The sequence below is a fragment of the Alligator sinensis genome, unplaced genomic scaffold, assembly GCF_000455745.1.
Source record: "Alligator sinensis unplaced genomic scaffold, ASM45574v1 scaffold349_1, whole genome shotgun sequence".
Lineage (NCBI taxonomy): Eukaryota > Metazoa > Chordata > Crocodylia > Alligatoridae > Alligator > Alligator sinensis.
The window spans coordinates 517,660-530,883 of NW_005841856.1; the positions used below are offsets into that span (position 1 = coordinate 517,660).

At 39.4% G+C, this 13,224-nt stretch overlaps 1 long non-coding RNA gene across 1 annotated transcript in view; it reads left to right on the plus strand.

The window, feature by feature from the left end:
* Positions 1-1,467: 1,467 nt before the first annotated feature.
* LOC102369351 overlaps positions 1,468-13,224 on the plus strand; it is a 28,538-nt gene continuing 16,781 nt past the window's right edge. The window contains exons 1-2 of the long non-coding RNA XR_001358714.1: positions 1,468-1,521; positions 1,641-1,730. This is a non-coding gene — a long non-coding RNA (uncharacterized LOC102369351). The remainder of the gene's footprint in view (positions 1,522-1,640; positions 1,731-13,224) is intronic.

Below are 13,224 nucleotides of genomic sequence, written 5' to 3' on the forward strand. Positions count from 1 at the left end.
GGAAGCAACCAAACATCTGTAAGATGTGAGCTTCGCCCAGTGCTAATTTCTGTGGCTTTGCAAAGAAAGGCACAAGCTTTTGAAGGGTCTGGTCTCCAGGAGCGCTAGAGAAATTCAAGCATGAACTGGACTTTCAGGTGATTGAAGACAGAAGTAGAAAACAGTTCTTTATTGTTTAGTCCTGCCACCAGTGTGCGCATAATGTTCTGAAAAGCATGAAGTAGCGTTTCAGCCTGCTTCTCTAAGTACTGACAGGAAATCTCCTAATTTGGTACGTTTTTGTTCTTATTGAGATTTACTGCACTGAGCAAAACATTCAGAATTACCCCAAGTCAGGTAGTATGGGGATTTTCAGTCATCAGGAGCTTGCAAGCTCATTATTTCACAGGATATCATCGTTTCACAGTACAAGGCTGCTCAATTAAATACTTAATGAGCTGATTACTGGTAGGATTCTTTTCATGAAACAAAGAAAACCCTTTATCAGGTATTCAGACTTGAAATTTCACCCCTATTACCATGCATGTGGGTATCAGGCACATCATTTTATTTAAGCAGGGCTATATTATTCATCACAGTTCAAGCTTATAAAGGATTTCCATTGAGTTGATCAGATACGTTTGACTTTGCTGACAGATTGAGTCAAGTGCCTTTTCATTTTTCAGATTGATTGGAATGTGAGATTAATTTAGTAGCTTCTGAATCACTTTGCTATAAACCCTTTTATCTCCATACCTTTTTCTGTCTGGAAAATGTTGAAGAATGATGCTATCTTTTTATATGGTGCATAGTAGAACAGCGGTATGGTTATGGTGTATAACTGTCTGATAATACTATTAAAACCCACAAATTATTATACAATGAAATTACCAGAGATAAATTCAAGAGAAATAGACTTCATTGACTTCCTATATATGAAATCAGGGCCAGAAACAGAGAGCAACTCTTTCATTAAGCATTGTTCAGGAAGCTTTGTCTGTTTTGTCAAGTTTAGTAGAATGAGAGAAGGGCTGTCTTTTGATTTTGGATAGGATGAAAGAGCATTTACTGGAGAATGGAAACAAATGAAACACACAACCCAATTTTCTGCATGGAGATCAATGGAAAGTCTTAGGCTCCAGCCAGATTTATATTAACCTAGTTTAAGATCTTGTAGATGGGTCTTGAGCATTCAAAAATCATGAGTGAAATTCCCCCAAAATTATCTTAAAATTCTAGCTTCCGTTTTTAAAGTTCTTCCCAGCAATACTCAGTGCTAGAAACTAGAAACTTAATTCCAGTTTTATAGAAAAGGTGACATTCTCATGCAATCTTTAATTCTTGTAGCTGAGGCTTTAGGAAAACTGAGAAATATCACAGAAAAGTAGTGAGAGTTAGCAACTCTGAGAAGGCATTTGTTAACCTGGCATATTTGTCTTTTTTCAAAAATTGCTCTTTGACATGAAACATGGCTTTCTCTACCTGCATAGGTAAGGATTTGTATGAAGCCTTGCACTGACCCTGACAAAAATTAAGAAGCCGGTGAGTAACTGAAAGAAACCCTCATTATCAAAATCAGTGATGATTGTTCTGGGAATATTTTATGAAGCACTGGACAAGCTTACCTGTGTGATCCTGAACTCCTTAATCATTTTTCACAGGTAAGTCTAGAGAAGAAGACTGCAGACAAACTTCAATTCTGGGAGGGAAATGAGAACTACAGCACACTTAGGACCTGCATACTGCCACAGGTAATCAAAAGCACATTTTAGTCTCGAAAACACTTTAAGTCCAACACATAGCTAGTTTATCTCAATCAGAGACAGCTCTGAACCTTTGCACATACAGTTCAGCACTGAAATGAGTTAAGGTAATGAGAAAAAACATGCACCTCACATGCTATGGTTTAATATTATTGTCATAAGAAAGTGGAAGAAATTGAATTCCATCGTACTGTCACACAACTGCTAAAGAAAGGGCAATTACATATTTCCTTTGAGATGCCACATTTGTCTCAAGGCATATTCCTGTTTGGCCAATCACTAAGAGAGATCAGGATCTAAACTGGATTTGAACTTCCCTGTACTTTCCAGAATTCATAAAAGTATAGATCCTGTGAGTTTTATTTGGAAAAGGATAGGCATTTAAATGAGGAAGAAAGAACATTTAGTCAGGACTGTTGTGTACTTTATTATCAGGAATGATGGTACCTTAATATTAAAATGGTAAGTTATTACCAGTTACATGGAAGCTGGAAATCCAAGATATGAAACATGCAAGTAAATGTTTCCTCCACTATTTATATATCTGAAGTGCTTATGATAAAGAATATTTCGTTCGGAGAGCCACAATTAATTGAACACATGCAGGTTCACTGTATTTTTCCCTCAAGGCATGTTCACTTCACTGTTCTCTCCATTAGTAAATAGCATTATCTCCACCTATTCATAACTAATCAAATTCCCTGGTTCTGAAGTGAGCAGTGTGGCCCAATGTCTGCAAAAATGGAATACAATAATGAGGATGTTGTAGGAATTTCTTATAGTTTTCTGCACACTCTAATTCTACAATCTGGTTCTATTGTTTCAGTTCCTTAATTGTTTCTGCTAACACTTATATCCTGAACAACCTTTGCAAGGGATGTATCTATTTTAAGAAAACACATAAAAGCTGGCAATTAAATTGTCTTATCAAATTTTTGCAGCGCATTAAATTGTTCAGTTGCACAGGAAATGATTATTATCAATAATGTAGGAAGGAGACTCTGCAATAGGAGCCCAGGTTTTAAAGCTGTGATATCTGGGGAAAACTCGCATGTTAGTTTTCAAAAAATTGGCAGTCATAAATAGATTCACTGGGGAATTAAAAAGGTGAACACGTTTTAGTAAAAGCAAAATTGAGGTAGCTAGTTGTGGAATAGGGAATCTTTGGAGAGGAAATCTTTGGGTTGGATCAGACTAAAGAACATCCTACTGTTTTGCAGGAGAAGGAACGAATTTGTCTTAGAATCAAAGGGGTTGAATTGATTTAACACTGAGCATCAACTCATGAGTGATCTACCTGCTTTTATGGCTACCTGCATCATGGTTCACACCTGGGATTGTGATCACTGCCAAGCAGAGTCAGAGAGTTGAGCCCACTCATGCCAATGAACTGGCAAGTGCAGAGAATGGGAGTAAATAATAGTAACCAAGGAGGTAGTCCTACTTGTCTTCTGGGGCCAAGGGACAGAAAAGACTTTGGTTACCATCTAAGATCCCTGGGATAGCATAGCTCTTTGCTAGCCCTTATGCCAGACCAGATTGCATGATGCCAACCTAGCCTTCAAGGATCAGCTGAATGAGTATGAGAGAAGAATACAGTTCTCTCACACTGTTAAGCCCAAACCTACAGGGAGAAGCTACCTCTGCTAAAAAGCAAAACAAACTGTTTCTACTGTTTCTATTGTTGTTGTTGTTATAGTATACATATTATATATTACAATATACGTTATGGTGTATATGATAATACATGTAATAACAGTGTTTTTGGTGGTGATGGCTTACCAAGAAAGAAATGGACTGGGCTGCAGATGAAATAATCTGCAGCAAAAGAAAGCAAGCTGCAGAAGCTGCAAATATGTGAAATGAAGAGAAGCCAAGTCTGCTTATATGTTAAAGGAACAAAAGAAGAGAGGAATGGGTAGTGTAAAAATGACCGTGAGGCCAGATGCACATGTATCAATAGTCAGCAAATTATGTTCTCCACACTATTTAATTTGCATACTACTGTTACCAGCTAATAGGGCTACTTGATTGTTGGAGGCCTGTGATTTGCACTTGGAACCCCTGCGTTCCAGCCCTGCTATTATGCCCTGCGCCTGACGGTGCCCATTATATTCCTCATGTGGATCTGTAGTTTACATTACAGATACAAGATGTCCCAGTTGATGTTATTAATCTCTGCAGTTTTATCAAACAATCATGCATCAACACTGTGTTAGGGAGACATAAAATCTACTACCCCCACTATGCTTCTTCCTGGGGTTGTGAAAAGTATCCTGATCTCAATGAAGTTAGATCATCACTTTTAGATTGTCCCTGTTCTCCTTCTGGTTTTCTAACACCGCCTGGTGTGCTGGGACTTTCCTCTGCTCTATCACATGTTTTAATTTCCCCAGTAGAGCCATCTCTGCAGGATGAACTCCGCTGAACAACACAGATCCTGTGCAAAGGAGACTGACTTCTGTCCAAACAGATAGAATTTCAAGTCTGCAGGACTATCCATAGCTCAAGTAAATGTGCTGGTTTTATTCCTCTTCAGCCTTTTGTTCACATATTTGGGAGAAATACATTGTCTGTGATCAATTTGTGGGCTAATAATTAGTGAAGAATTCAAGCACATAAGTTGGATAGCTGCTCACAGTCAGCTTTGCACATGGATGCAGCGTCTCTGGGATAGAACGTTGCTAGAATCTGAAGACCATAAAAAGTTGAATGGTGTTTTGAAATGTGATTTTTTTTTTTTTCCTGTAAGATAATTTAGTGATGGTAAATAATGAACAGTAACAAGAGATGCATCTCACCACACTTTTCAATAAATTGCTTCCAAATGTGTGTGTGAATATACAGGAACTTAACTAAACATTTGCAGGCACTTTCTGCATTAGGTATTTTTGAGTTGTTTTTTCCCCCCCCTGAAGCCTTCATTATAATTAATTATTGTCACAGCTTTGCTCTGGAGAAAAAGATATATTTACAATTTTGTGTTTTCTAAAACATCTGATTTTTGCATGGTTTATATACGAACTTATTTCTGAACATCCCTGTTTGAGCTTACAGACAGGCAGTCTAGCTCTTCCTTTTCAATAGCCACCAGCTGTGTTATTTTCTTTCAGTCATTCTGCTAATTTTTCCATTTTGTAATAGCTTGAGAGCTATGTTAAGGTTTGATTCTGTTTAAAAATCAAATTACAATTCTGAGTTCTGTAGTGTCTGTCATTTTTCAGTAGCATTCATTGACTGACTCAGATTTTCTCTGTTAAGATTTTATGTGATCGTCACAATCTTAGAAGTAAAAGAACAGCTAATCCAAAAGAATCAGCCATTTCCCACTTGCAGCTTGCAACAACTTGGTTCTATCCAGTTTGCTCTTCAACCATTAGATGTTATGGGAAATAAATATATTTCCTCAGGTTTTGTTATGTTGTATAATGTGGTTTTGGAAAACAGCCGAACTTTTGAAGAATCAATTTTCCTAACCGCTAATGCTGTTGGCTTCGAGCCCTGCTTCACTTAAACTCCTGGTTGGTTGCTACCAAACTACTTGAAAGAAATATAAGATTTGTAAAGAGAAGGAGAACATCTTTTCTGAGATATAAGGTATAATGCACCTCTGAATTCTTCCAGTGACTTCAATGGCTCTTGAATCAGGCCCAAAACAGAAAAATCCATCCTCCTTCTACAAGTTGTTTCAACTATTGACCCAAGATAGTACCTAGACATTTTCTGGTAGAGACCTGAAAATTTCATGTCTAATCCTGGATGCCAATACTTCCCAAAATCTTCTAAAGCAGGGTATATATTTTTCTTTGGTAAAGGGAAAATGAACTGCTAACACAGATAATGGGGAAAAAAGATTAATTTTAAAACATATATTTCTCGTTGGAAGGCAGGGTTATATTTAAGTTAAAGAAGCCAATGTGAGTCAGGCTGGGGATCTACAGGGCTGAAACCAGTGTTTGTTATGGATTTCTCACTTCCTTTATTGACCCAGTCCTTGGCTGCATCCAGACAACGGTAGCCACGTGGTATGTGATGCCGCAGATCTGTCTGTGGCACCACACACTGCACATTAAGGCATTTCCTGTGCTGCTACCTTGTAGTGCAGGACATCTTTTGACCCTAGGAGATCCCAGGGTCAAAAAAAACTGGGCGGAAAAAAGCAGGGTGGTGGCAGCATCGCATAAAGTCTAATTGGGTTAAAATCACTTCTCGACCTTCTCATGACTTATCCCTTTTGAGCCCCAGTTTTACTCTGGTAGCTCTGCACCTCTGGTAGACCTACCACTGCCAGCTCCACTTCTCCCTACTCTTAGCATCCTACAAGTCCTCTATCTTCAGTCCTCAGTCCACACCCCTTCCATGCCCCATCCCAACATCCAGCCAATTCCCTTCAGCCTTCGTACTTTCTTTTCTATGTCTAGCAGCCACACATTATGAAGATAGTTCCTGTAGCTTGGCAACTGTAAAAAAACCCAACAACCACCCCCCCCACAAAAAACAAAACACACAGACTATGCTGAGCAAAGCCCTCTAACCAGTAAAATAGGAGTCCTTTGAAATCCAGTACGATATTCTTCAAGCAACAGAGGGGTTTGGGTTGTCACCAGATTCCCTGTACAGTAAGTTACCAATGTTACAGCACGTTAGTTTCTGGTGAGCCATCCCTATGGTTTTTCATCGTTGCAATTATATTGTAAAGGATAAATGGTGGCTTCTCTTTAGGACAGCTGTCTGTCATACTGAATATAGAAGATCCTATTTTAGTTAATCGACAGTTTTGTATATGGTGGACGTTTTGAAGTTGGTGGTAAAAGTGGAGTGATGAAGGAATTGGACTATTTGATTTTGGCAAGAAGCTGTGGTAACGCTTGCTTTTTCTAGTTTGCATAATGTATCAAGGAGGTGCACCGCATAAATGAGTAATGAGAATTGTAATAGAGCAAATAAACCTTTCCTTAAATTTTAACCTATTCTGACTCAATAACTTTTAAGATGCAACACACAAGAATGTCAGAATAAAAGACAAAAGAGTAGTTTTCTGATGAAGAAAAAATCTTGGAGGCAAATAGAGAATTTTATCCTGTTCTTAATTCGTTGTGCCAATGTTGTTTTACTCTCTGAAGAAGAGAAGACCAGTGGGATAGGCTATGTAAACTGATACTGCAGGCTGAGCTCATGTGGAATACAAACTTTTCAGTCTTCATCTCAGGTCTTACTTTCCAATATAAGCAATGTCATTTATTTAACTAAGAAAAGAGCAGGGACCATTTGTGTGGACTTTACAGTTGCATTTGAGTTGTTTCTATTCTTGTTCCTGCACTGAAGAAAAAGGTATTCACCATCTGTTGAAATCTCACCCTGTAAACAATACTAGTACTATGCACAGGGGACCAAGCATTGCAATCAATAATTCTTTTTTTTATTCCTAGGTTCCCCTCTACCTATATGAATATTTGTTGAGAAGGTGTCAAAATATACCTTTTGTAGATGGATGAAATGTAATACAAGGTATTTGAGTGACTTTCCGAGGGTCACAAAGAAAATTAGTGGCATGGGGCTTGATACAAAGACCCCTGGACTCATTGGGAGTCTTTCCATTGGATAAGACCCATAATAAAGAATACATCCGAGGTGTCCCTAAGCAGCAGACGAAGTCTGTTGTGCTATATTTGCTATACAAAGGGAAACTGCCTGCAGTGTTAATTACTAGATATTGTATCTATTTAACATCAGCTAGAAATGGCCAAGTATTTTCCATTGGGTTAATTTTTCAACATAAGATGCTGTTTTCCAGCATAAAACTTGGATTTTTTTATTTTTTTATTTTTTTATTTATTTTTTTTTTTTGTGTTTTTAGGGGAAAACTTTTTTTTTTGCTGGGGGGGGCTAAGATGATGGACATGTGGAAAAGTTTACACATTTCAGGTGACAGCCCTCTTCCTGAGGGGGGTCAGGGCCCTCGGGCCCCCACATAGTCAGCACCTCTGGTTGTGATAATGGAAATGATGGCTGCCTGTGTGCAAAACATGAGTTCATTTCATTTTCTGCCTGCAGGCTCTTGCTGAGTGCTCTGGGTCTTTTGCCTCTCTTGTTCTCAGCCTCCTCATCTTTCCTGCATCCCAGCCTGACTTCCTTTACTCTCTCTTTAGCAAGAGATTAAAATAGACAAGCTCCTTCCTGATGGGAAGCTAGTAAGCTTAATACTCCTATTGTGGTTCTTCTTCAATGGGGTTTTTCTGGAAATCTTTCCTATGAAAATATGTTTTCAGCCATGCTCGCACCCAAGATTTGGGATGATATTTTTTCAAAGATACGAATTTTTTCACAGGAAGGTATTTCCAGTCTCCAGCTAGCACTAATAAAAACTTATTCTTCCCCTCTTTCAATGTGCCAAAAGGAGAAGTTAAGACAAATATCATAACATGCCCTAACTTAGTTTCCCTACTGTGATCCACCAGTGTCATGTTCAGCATGTCAAAGCTAAAATTTTTAAAATCATTTCATTTTATAGAAAGATCTGAGCAAATATCAGGATTGGGAATAACCTTGACAGTATCAATAGCACCACAAAAGCACCAGTTATGAAAGTAGAAGAATATATAATGTTCGAAGCTTTTTCAGAAAGACACTTCCCTACCAAGATGAAGCCAGTATGAATTGATATTAATGTTCTCGTTAACCAGGGTCGCATGGCAGCTCAGGCTACTATAGCACATAAATCCCTGTGATATGAATTTATTTTGGCTTCTTCCTTTCTCCAATAAATTGTGTGTATTTGTGCTAATAAGATGAGACGAATATAAACCAGTTTTCTACTTTAAGCTTATTTCCTCTCTGAACTCAGTATAATCTCTTTTCCCTTGTCATCAAGTTAAGTAATACCACAAGTGCTAACCCACCCTTGTGTTGTTTCTTTGGAGATGTCAGATGTACTTTTAGGTATTGTTTTGTTGTGCCTTATAGTTCACAGTATGCTCTGCACTAAAATGACCAAATACTTAAAAACAAAGAAACAAATAAATAAATGGAACTGAATTCTCTGAGTACTGTACCCCAAAGAAGTCTACAGTTACCAAAGAAATCCAAATATCAGAGTAAGCATGATTTCAGTAAAGTATTTAAATACATGCTTATCCTTATGAAAGACTTAAGCTAATGCTTAAATGCTACTTTGAATCAGGACCTCAATCTTAGTGAGTTAAAGGCCAAAGACAAGATGTGACATCACTGGGGCTAGGTATAGAAATTATACATAAACCAGTATAAGTGATCAGAAACCAGTCTAAACCTGGAACAGAACAGAAGTTCAGTGCACGTAAATTTCATTCCACCATTTGTAAACCAGTCTAAAAAATCTGGATGGATGTAGTATCAGATTTAATTAGTTTAGTTTAGACCAGTCTATCAAACTTCTGTTCCAGGTTCCCTCCTGACTCAAGATAGGTTGCAGTCCCCCAGGATCGCAGAATGCTTTGCAGCTCCCTTCTGCCTGGCAAGATAGGTAGGTTAGCCTCCACCAGTGGTCCTCTGCTTTGGTGGAGCTGGGCTGGCCCTGCCCCTGGGCTGTCACAGAGCTGAAGCAGCAAAGCCTCTGCTCTTTAGCCTGTGTCCTGCCTGTACATGTCAGCCAGGTTGGGGCAGCAGGGGGAGGAGGGAGAATGGAGCCTCCCACCCTGGTTTTGGCCTCCCTGAGCTGGGGTCTGCCCAGGCTGAAATGGCTTTCCCCCCACCCAGCCTGGCTGGGCTGCTGCTCTCAGCAATGTCTGGTAGGCTGGCAGGCATACAGGAGCACCCCCTACCTCTGGCCTTATCCAGTGCAGGCAATTAAAGAGCAAACATGAGTTTTGTTTGTCTTTGGTCCTATCTATGCAGCTTGGAGAAACCTGTGTATATTGGATCGATTCCACCTCGGGCTTTTTGACTGTCTGCAATTAGCCTCTGTTTGGCGTGTTTAAATACATAAATATTCTTCCACCTAAGAAAATAGTTTTAAACCTAAATGCTGGGCTGTGTCGGAGCTGGTGCTATAAGACCCAGGCCCCCTCTGGCCTGGTGTCTTCTCAAAGAATGACATCAGGATATGGAAAGGTTGGCACTGTCTCCAGCTGCGCTTTGGTGTTATCTTGCCCACCAGGACCTTGATCTTCCTTCAGTTAGGGAGGGTGATAAGTCCAAGCCTGTTGAAGCAATTTCTTCGTGGGGCTCCTCCTTCCTTGCACTCCATCCTTACCAATTCCTTGATGCTAATTCAAGTTCTTTGATTTAGGGGACTGGCCCCCTTGCAGCCAATTTAAGGGCTCTTCCTAGGCTGCTGGGATCTGGCTCAAAACTTCCAAATTGATACTCTGATAGTCAATCCATAAGACAATTCTGTCCTATACACTGTTCACACAAGAGTCATTTGCTTTCATCAATGAACTCACAGTCCTTCAAGATAAGCAACTTGAGTCAGTTTACCCCAGTCACTAATCGTGTCACCCAGGTACATAGGTCGATGTCTTCTCTCACATTCAGGGTTGCCACCTGGTATCAATTCCTTAGCTGAACGCAAAACTTCAATCTGGCCCCTTCATCTTGGGGTTGATCCACCTTCTGTCAGTGCACATTAACAGTCCTGCATGGAACCAAAGAAAAACAAAATAAACTTAACTCCTCTTTTCCTCTGGGGTTGATCCCTGCCCCCTTTTTATCAATTTGTTTAGGAATTCTCAACACCAACTGAGGGAAGAATCAATTTAAAACTTTTTGCTTGTGCTTCAATGAGGCTGATTCTTTGTCATTAATTCAGTTTTCTTAGCAGTCCTCCTACCAGCTGGCTGGAGTTGCCATGTCCCCAGCAGGCTAGTGGCCCCATGCCACACACCACTCATACCCCCAGGTACCTGCTTATTTCAGGGCTTCACTCCAGCACCTAGCGAGTTGCCATGGCCATCTGTTGGGGATCACAGTCTTCATGGGTGTTCATTCAACCATCCGTACCTGTTGCCGCACACCCTTCACCCACTGCTATCTGCAGGCTGGCGTCGACTGGAGAGTCCTCTGGTGTTTCCTCTCTTCAGACACTGCAGTCTCTCCCCAGCTGACCCTTTCTGTGGCCAGAAGTACTGCTTCTCACTCCCTGAGTACCAATCTGAATGGAGCACTTGCTCTGGAAATGAGGCATGGTGCCCCTTGCTCCGGCTGTGATCCATCTCCCCCCACTAAGGTATGTGAAGGGTGATTGTCACCCCCAAGGTTCCCTTCGTCCCTGGGGCCTTTCCTTTTACAGGCTGAAAACCAGAAAGGTGAATTGTCCCCAGGAGTTGTTGTGGTATATGTTGTTTGTCCAATAAAATTCTCTCACATCAGTCAAAGCTGATGAGCTGAAACTCATCAGTTCATTACATTTTCTCATGGTAATGTAGAATGGGCTCAAATTAGTTAACTATGTTTTAAATACTGAACATTTCTTCACTTGTGCTCTCAGGACCTTGAACTTTTGTTTAGAAACAGTGTCTTCAGCAATGGTTTACACACCACACGCAGTGTGAAAAAGACTGGTGTGAAAAAGCAGGCCTAGCAAAATGAAGTGTATTCTGAGAAGTCTTTGCTGGTGGTTAGGTGTTTGGATGCAAGGCCTAGGTATGTAGGTGAGAAGTATTGCTCACTGTGACATTGTTGACTTGCTAATTGCACTTGGTATTTTCTGAATGTGTGACTCATGCACTTTTTAACCAAACAGATCTTTATATTAGGGATCAGGTAAGCTTGAGTGTTTCCTGGATCTATCTACCCATGTATTCTATACACTAAATTCCTCATATACTGTAACAGTGTGGTGGAGATATACCTGAATTATGTACAACTTTGGAAGTAGTGTTGGGTTGGCAGAAGTCACATGCCTGTAAGAAGGAACCAGGAGGAATTTTCCTTAGGTGTGCACTTCCTTTGGTGAATAAATGTAGGATTTTGTCCCTGGCCATTTATGATTATTAGTAGAGAAGAAGGGTGGAAAAAGAGGATACTTTTGCTGACATGGAAACATCTATCTTTACCATATTTTCATGTTTATACATGCTAACCCTTCAGTTTTGGCTGGTAATCTAATGACATCAAAGGGCTCTGCTCTACCTTCTGTCCTTTTAAAAGCCCAGATCCATGAATTGTTCACCATTTGTTACATTTATAGTTGCTATTTATTTTTCTTTATATGTCTAGTACTAAACTAATTTCTAAACTTATTTTTTATTCCTACTATGTTAAAATCCCCAGACCTTTGACTCTTCTGCTTTTCTTTATGGTTTTATTAAGCCACGTCTCATCTTTTGCAAGACCTTTTGATTCCCCAATATCTCTGGCCCCTTTAAAGTAGTCCCTTTCAGCACACACAAGACTCTGATATCATGTTATTATATGTTCCTTTACATCTTTACATTTACAGTTGCATTGAGTTACCTTTCCTGACCATTTCTTTAAGAATGCATCCAACAGGTGGATTTGTCCAAGATACCACAGCTTTAATCCAAAGACTTCTGCTTAGATGCTTCCCTTCTATAGTCACTGCTAATCTTTTCCTTTGCAGTTGAACAACTTAACAGGCTGCAAGAATTTGATAGGACAATGTAATTGTCTACATTTAAGTATCTTCTCAGTATAGCTGCAGTACTACCAAAGGTGATGCACAAGTATTAGCAGAAGAACTTAATTAAAGAACTAAAATAATGGCAGCACATCAGAGAACTAGAGTGTGCAGAAAATGACAAGCCATTCTTACGAAGTTTCCTTTTTTGTGTGTTCAGCTTTTACAAGTGTTGCAAATAGGCTAGATAGTACTTTTTATAAACTGACAGAATAAAGGGAACATGTTTATGTGGAAAAATAGCCAATTTGCACAAACTGTACTAATTGTTCCTCATTGTACTATTATCCATATAAGGCCCTTTTCAGCTTTCACTGATGTACATAGAATTGCCATAGAAATGAATGAAATCACTTGTGTGCATGGAAAATCATGTGTGACAATCTTGCAACTGTGTGGGTAGGTATTTGTTCACCCATGTGTGTATGAAAATATGTAGAAAAGTATATGAACCAATAAAGGGACGTGGAGGGCTATGGAAAATGAGCCTAGCATAGTCCAAGTAAAGATAGATTCAGACTAGTTGCAGCTAATGCAAATAAATGCAAAAGCTTTCTTTTAACACCAACAAATGTGTTGTAATAGTGGGGAGATTATCTGGATGTAATAGAGAAAACATCATCACATGTAATGATATACACAAAAAGATATCAGTGCAGTTACTGTAATAGGGAAAAGATCCTGTAAAGACTTTAAAAAAGAATACTTACCAATTAACAGAATTTAAGTTTAAATAGCAAATAGAAAGTTCCAATTCCTTCAAGCTTTTCTGAAGCATGACATGGTTTGGGGTTATTCATAGGCATTAATTAGGCCAACAGGTATGAGAAAATCTTCACACATTTTAGGCTGGATGGAGGCAAG